Source organism: Nicotiana attenuata, unplaced genomic scaffold, assembly GCF_001879085.1.
Source record: "Nicotiana attenuata strain UT unplaced genomic scaffold, NIATTr2, whole genome shotgun sequence".
NCBI lineage: Eukaryota > Viridiplantae > Streptophyta > Magnoliopsida > Solanales > Solanaceae > Nicotiana > Nicotiana attenuata.
This window is the reverse complement of record NW_017671699.1, coordinates 43,421-50,269: the sequence shown is the minus strand read 5'-3', so window position 1 is coordinate 50,269 and position 6,849 is coordinate 43,421.

Sequence of the window (6,849 nt, the reverse complement as noted above, 5' to 3'; positions counted from 1 at the left end):
ATATCTCAAACAATATGTGCTTTTCACTCCTACTTCTTGTTTTCTACTGCAGGGCCCTTCACTGAAGAGCCCTCTGGAGATTGGTAAGGAGAAAGGAGGCCTCTACATCATCAAGCCAAAAGTTCCAGCACCTACTTCCAAGAGTTTTCTTAAGTCCAATAGTTTTTCAGTTTCCAAAATTAGGGCAGCATGTGTTCCTAAGTTTAATTCTTGTTTCAGTTTTTCCAATTCAAATGTAAAAGGTAGATTATGGCACTATAGGTTAGGCCATATGCCATTAAGCAGTATGAGAAATATATCAAGTATTCATGTTTCTTCTTGTTCAAAGTCTACTGATCCTTGCATTATCTGTCCAATGGCAAGACAATCAAAATTACCTTATCCCTTAAGTTCTATTTCAACTAAATCTGTGTTTGAATTAATTCATGTGGATACTTAGGGACCATATAAGAGCCCTACTTATGATGGTTTTAGATACTTTCTTACTATTGTAGATGATTTTAGTAGGGGAACCTGGACCTATTTACTCAGTGCTAAATCAAATGACTTTCCTATTTTGAAGTCTTTTCTAGCAATGGTAGAAAGACAATTTCACACAAAGGTTCAAATCATAAGATCAGATAATGCTTTTGAGTTAGGAAGTGGAAAAACATATTCAGAGTTTCTTCTTTCCCAAGGTATAATTCATCAAACCACTTGTGTAGCAACTCCACAACAAAATGGAGTTGTGGAGAGGAAACACAAGCATTTATTAGAAACATCTAGGGCATTACTTTTTCAGTCACATTTACCAATCACTTTCTGGGGAGATTGTTTATTGACAGCAACTTATCTAATCAACAGATATCCTTCCAAAGTCATCAACTACAAGACTCCCTATGAGCTACTTTTCAAAACCAAGCCAAATTATCACAACCTAAGGTGTTTTGGTTGCCTATGTTTTGCTTCCACTTTATCAAATCATGGAACAAAGTTTGAACCAAGGGCAGTTCCTTGTGTGTTCCTAGGTTATCCACATGGAAAGAAGGGTTATAAGGTGTTGAATCTAAAAACAATGAAATATTTTGTCTCAATGGATGTAGTTTTTCATGAAACTTTCTTTCCTTTTGCTTCTCTGAAAATAACTGATGCAGGAAATACTTTCTTTCCTTTTGGTTCTGAACAATTTTCTAAGTCTGTCACCTCATCTACTGAGTCTCCAATACATTCTACATTACCTATAAATGTGCCCTCTTCTACTGATTCTGATTCTGCTCCTTCAGATTTTCCTAAAAATTCAGAACAGTTTTCACCTTCACCTATTCATTCTACTGATCATATCCTTAACACTTCACCCACTATTTCTACAACTAGTCCTCACATGAGCACTCCTGTTACATCACCAGTCCACATTCCTGTTTGTTCACCTACTAATCCTGAACCTATGATGGACCTTTTAATTAGAAGGTCTTCTAGACCACACAATGCACCTTCTTATTTGAAAGATTACATATGTAATGCTATTCAACTTACTGATGTTAGCACACCTTGTTTCCTCTCACCTGTTTCACCGTCTTCTTTCCCTTTTCATGGTCTTTCTACCACAAACCAACATCTACTTAACTCCTTATCTAATATTCAAGAACCTAGTAGCTATACACAGGCAGCACTCCATCCTGGTTGGCAGGAGGCTATGGCAAAAGAAATTGCAGCACTTGAGTTCAATCAAACATGGGAAGTTGTAGAACTACCTCCTGGAAGAAAGGCTTTGCCTTGTAAGTGGGTATACAAAGTGAAACAACACTCTGATGGGAGTATAGAAAGGTTGAAAGCAAGATTGGTGATTAGGGGTGACATACAACAAGAAGGGATAGATTTCACAGAAACATTTTCCCCCGTGGTTAAAATGACAACCATCAGGTGCATTCTTTCTATAGCAGCCAAGAAAGGTTGGAGAATATATCAATTAGATGTGAACAACGCCTTTTTACATGGGAATTTGAATGAGGAAGTTTATATGAAGTTCCCAGCACGTGTTACACCCCCTTCACCTACACATGTGTGTAGATTAAGGAAATCTATTTATGGGCTTCGTCAAGCATCCAGACAATGGTATGCACGACTTACAGCAGCCCTGAATTTCAAGGGATTTTCTCACTCACTGAATGATTATTCTCTATTTTTCAAAAGGTCGGGATCTTCTATATCTATTGTGGCTGTTTACGTAGACGACATTCTATTAACAGGAAATGATGTCGATGAACTACATGCTTTAAAGTCATTTCTAGATCACGAGTTCAAAATAAAGGATCTCGGAGACTTACATTTTTTTCTTGGTATGGAGGTTCTTCGTGAGGCAGCTGGTTTGATTCTCTGTCAAAGAAAGTTCACTCTGGACTTATTAAAAGAGTTTGGTTCTCTACATTACTCCCCTGTTTCTTCTCCTCTTGATCCCACCGTCAAATTGCTCGCCAAAACAGGGGAGCCTCTTCCTTCTCCAACTCTATATCGGCATCTTTTGGGTAAATTGAACTACCTAACTCATACCCGTCCAGATCTTTCCTTTGCAGTCCAGCATTTGAGTCAATACATGCAGCACATTTCCTGTAGCACCAGCTGTCTCTCAGGCTGGGGGAGGAGCCCAGACTCCCGCTACCCACACTCCGGAGCAGATGGCTCCTCAGTTTCAGACTCCAGCAGCTCAGCCAGTGGGAGTAGCTCAACCGGTTATTGCGGTTCAGGCCGCTGGTGGATCCGCTATGTCTTCTGAGGCTTTGTTGAGGTTGGATAAGTTCACCAAGCTTTTCCCGGTTCATCATAGTGGGGCAGCTTCTGAGGACTCACGGGATTATCTTGACTGCTGCCATGAGGTGTTGCGGAACATGGGGATAGTGGAGACCAATGTGGTCGACTTTGCGATATTCCAAATGATAGGGTCCGCCAAGAGATGGTGGAATGATTTTGTGTTGACTAGACCAGCCGGGTCGCCTGCCTTCACTTGGGACCAGTTCTCTCAGCTATTTCTCGAGAAATAAATTCCTTCCTATCACTAAAAGAGAGGACTATCGCAGACGGTTCGAGAATCTTCTGTAGGGTTCTATAAATGTCACTCAGTACGAGACTAGGTTTGTTGATTTGGCCCGTCATGCTCTTCTTATACTTTTTACTGAGAGAGAGAGAGAGAGTGAGGAGGTTTATTGAGGGACTCGCTCAGCCTATCAGATTTCAGATGGCTAAAGAGGCAGGGTGCGAGATTTCTTTCCAGGATGCGGCCAATTTGGCCAGGCGAGTGGAGATGGTTTTAGCTCAGGGGAGTGGTCAGGGGTCTGACAAGAGACCTCGTCATTCTGGTAGGTTTAGTGGTGCCTCATCTGTAGGCAGTGATTCTTTTGGTAGAGGCCATTCTCCCAGGCCGTTTCATTCAGCACTTCAGGCTTCTCACGGTGCTTCAAGTGGCCGTGGCTCTCATATGCAGTATTCCGATCAGCTAGCCTACAATCCACCACCAGCTCCTATTAGTACACCTTCGCTCCAGAGTTTTCAGGGTGGGTACCTAGGTCGTCAGGGTCAGTTTCAGGGTCAGCAGTCTCAGCAGCCAAGGTCTTGTTATACTTGTGGCGATCCGAGGCACATTGCTAGATTTTTTCCTCAAGCATCAAGCAATTCTCAGCATCAGGGTTCTCGTGCCATGGTTCCGACACCGGGTGTTCCACCGCCCGCTCATCCAACTAGGGTTAGGGGTCAGACAACTAGAGGTGGAGGTCGAGGTATTAGAGGTGGAGGTCAGGCCGCTAGAGGTGGAGGACAACCAGTAGGAGGCCGTCGCAGGGATGTAGTTCATAGTGGTGGGGCCCAGCCCCGATGTTATGCTTTCCCAGCCATGCCTGAGGCTGAGTTATCAGATGGTGTTATCACAGGTAGTATTTCAGTTGGCAGTAGAGATGCTTCAGTTCTATTTGATCCAGGGTCTACATACTCCTATGTGTCATCTTATTTTGCTACATATTTGATTGTGCCTCGTGATTCTTTGAGCGCTCCTGTATATTTGTCCACACCGGTAGGTGATTCTATTGTTGTAGATCGTGTATATCGCTCGTGAGTGGTTATTATTGGGGGTCTTGAGACTAGAGTAGACCTCTTACTTCTTGATATGGTCGATTTTATGTCATTTTGGGTATAGATTGATTATCACCTTATCATGCTGTATTGGACTGTCACGCCAAGATAGTGACCTTAGCCTTGCCGGGGTTGCCTCGATTAGAGTGGAGAGGGACTCCTGGCCATTCTTCCAGTAGGGTTATATCGTATATGAAGGCTCGGCGTATGGTCGAGAAGGGGTGCTTGGCTTACTTGGCTTATGTTCGTGATTCTAGGCAGAGGTTCCTTCCATGGATTCCGTACCAGTTGTTCGTGAGTTTCCAGAGGTATTTCGTGCAGACCTGCCGGGGATGCCGCTCGATAGGGATATTGACTTTTGCATTGATTTGGCTCCGGGCACTCAACCCATTTCTATTCCGGCATACCGTATGGCCCCGCCAGAGTTGAAAGAATTGAAGGAGCAGTTGCAAGATTTACTTGATAAGGGCTTCATTAGGCCAGTGTCTCACCTTGGGGTGCACCGGTGTTGTTTGTAAAGAAGAAGGATGGATCGATGAGGATGTGCATAGACTATCGGCAGTTGAACAAAGTCACCATCAAGAACAAGTATCCATTGCCGAGGATTGATGACTTGTTTGATCAGCTTCAGGGTGCCAAGGTGTTTTCGAAGATCGATTTGAGGTCTTGCTACCATCAGTTAAGGATTAGGGCATCCGATGTCCCTAAGACAACTTTTCGCATTCGGTATGGGCATTATGAGTTTCTACTGATGTCATTTGGGTTGACAAATGCCCCAGCAGCATTTATGGATTTGATAAACCAGGTATTCAAGCCCTTCTGGATTCCTTCATGATTGTTTTTATTGATGATATCTTGATCTACTCCCGCAGTTGAGAGGAGCATGAGCAGCATCTTCGGACCGTTCTTCAGACTCTGAGAGACAACCAGTTATATGCTAAGTTTTTGAAGTGTGAGTTTTGGTCGAGTTCAGTTGCATTCTTGGGTCACGTTGTATCAGCAGAGGGTATTCAGGTGGATCCTAAGAAGATTGAGGCAGTCAATGACTGACCTAGACCCACATCAGCTATAGAGATCCGGAGTTTCTTTGGTTTGGCGGGTTATTACCATCGGTTTGTGGAAGGGTTTTCATCTATAGCACCCCCGATGACCAGTTTGACCTACAAGGGTGCCCCGTTCAGGTGGTCGAATGAGTGTGAGGTGAGCTTTCAGAAGCTCAAGACCATTTTGACTACGGCGCCGGTGTTGGTGTTGCCCACAGGTTCAGGGCCTTATACAGTATATTGTGACGCATCTCGTACTAGACTTGGTGCGGTATTGATGCAGTGTGGCAAGGTTGTTGCATATGCTTCACGACAGTTGAAGATTCACGAGAAGAATTATCCAGTTCATGACTTGGAGCTAGCAGCCATTGTTCACGCACTGAAGATTTGGAGGCACTATCTATATGGCTTGTCGTGTGAGGTGTTCACAGATCATAAGACTTTGCAGTATCCGTTCAAGCAGAATGAGCTCAATTTGAGGTAGAGAAGGTGGTTGGAGCTATTGAAAGACTATGATATCACTATCTTGTATCATCCCGGGAGGGCCAATGTGGTGGCCGATTCCTTGAGTAGGAAGTCAGCTAGTATGGGCAGCCTTGCGTACATTCCAGTCGGTGAGAGACTGCTTGCTTTAGATGTTCAGGCCTTGTCCAATCAGTTCGTGAGGTTGGATGTTTCTGAGCCCAGCCGTGTTCTAGCTTGTACAGTCGCTCGGTCTTTATTATTTGAGCGTATCAGAGATCGGCAGTATGATGACCCTCATTTACTTGTCCTTAGGGACACAGTGCGGCACAGGGATGCCAAGCAGGTTACGGTTGGAGATGATGGAGTTTTGAGAATGCAGGGTCATGTTTGGGTGGCTAATGTGGATGGGCTTCGTGAGTTGATTCTGGAGGAGGCTCACAGTTCCCAGTATTCTATTCATCCGGGCGCCGCCAAGATGTATCAGGACTTGCAGCAACATTATTGGTGGAGGATGATGAAGAAGGATATGGTTGCATATGTAGCTCGGTATTTGAATTGTCAGCAAGTAAAGTACGAGCATCAGAGACCTGGTGGTTTGCTTCAAAAGATTGAGATTCCTGAGTGAAAGTGGGAGCGATCACTATGGACTTTATTGTTGGACTCCCACGGACTCAGAGGAAGTTCGACGCAGTTTGGGTTATTGTGGATAGACTGACTAAGTCAGTGCATTTCATTCCTGTGGGAGTTTCCTATTCTTCGGAGCGATTGGCAGAGATCTATATCTATGAGATCGTTCGTCTTCATGGTGTGCCCGTGTCTATCATTTTGGATCGAGGTACGCAGTTTACCTGGCATTTATGGAGGGTAGTACATCGTGAGTTGGGTATGCGGTTCGAGTTGAGCACAATATTTTATCCTCAAACGGACGGACAGTCCGAGTGTACTATTCAAATTTTGGAGGATATGCTCCGCGCCTGTGTTATTGATTTTGGAGGTTCTTGGGATCAGTTCTTGCCGTTAGCGGAGTTCGCTTACAATAACAGTTATCAGTCGAGCATCTAGATGGCTCCCTATGAGGCGTTGTATGGCAGACGGTGTCGATTGCCAGTTGGATGGTTTGAGCCTAGGGAGGCTCGGTTATTGGGCACAGATTTATTGCAGGATGCCTTGGATAAGATTAAGATTATTCAAGATAGAATTCGTACAGCTCAGTCTAGGCAAAAGAGTTATGCCAACCGTAAGGTTC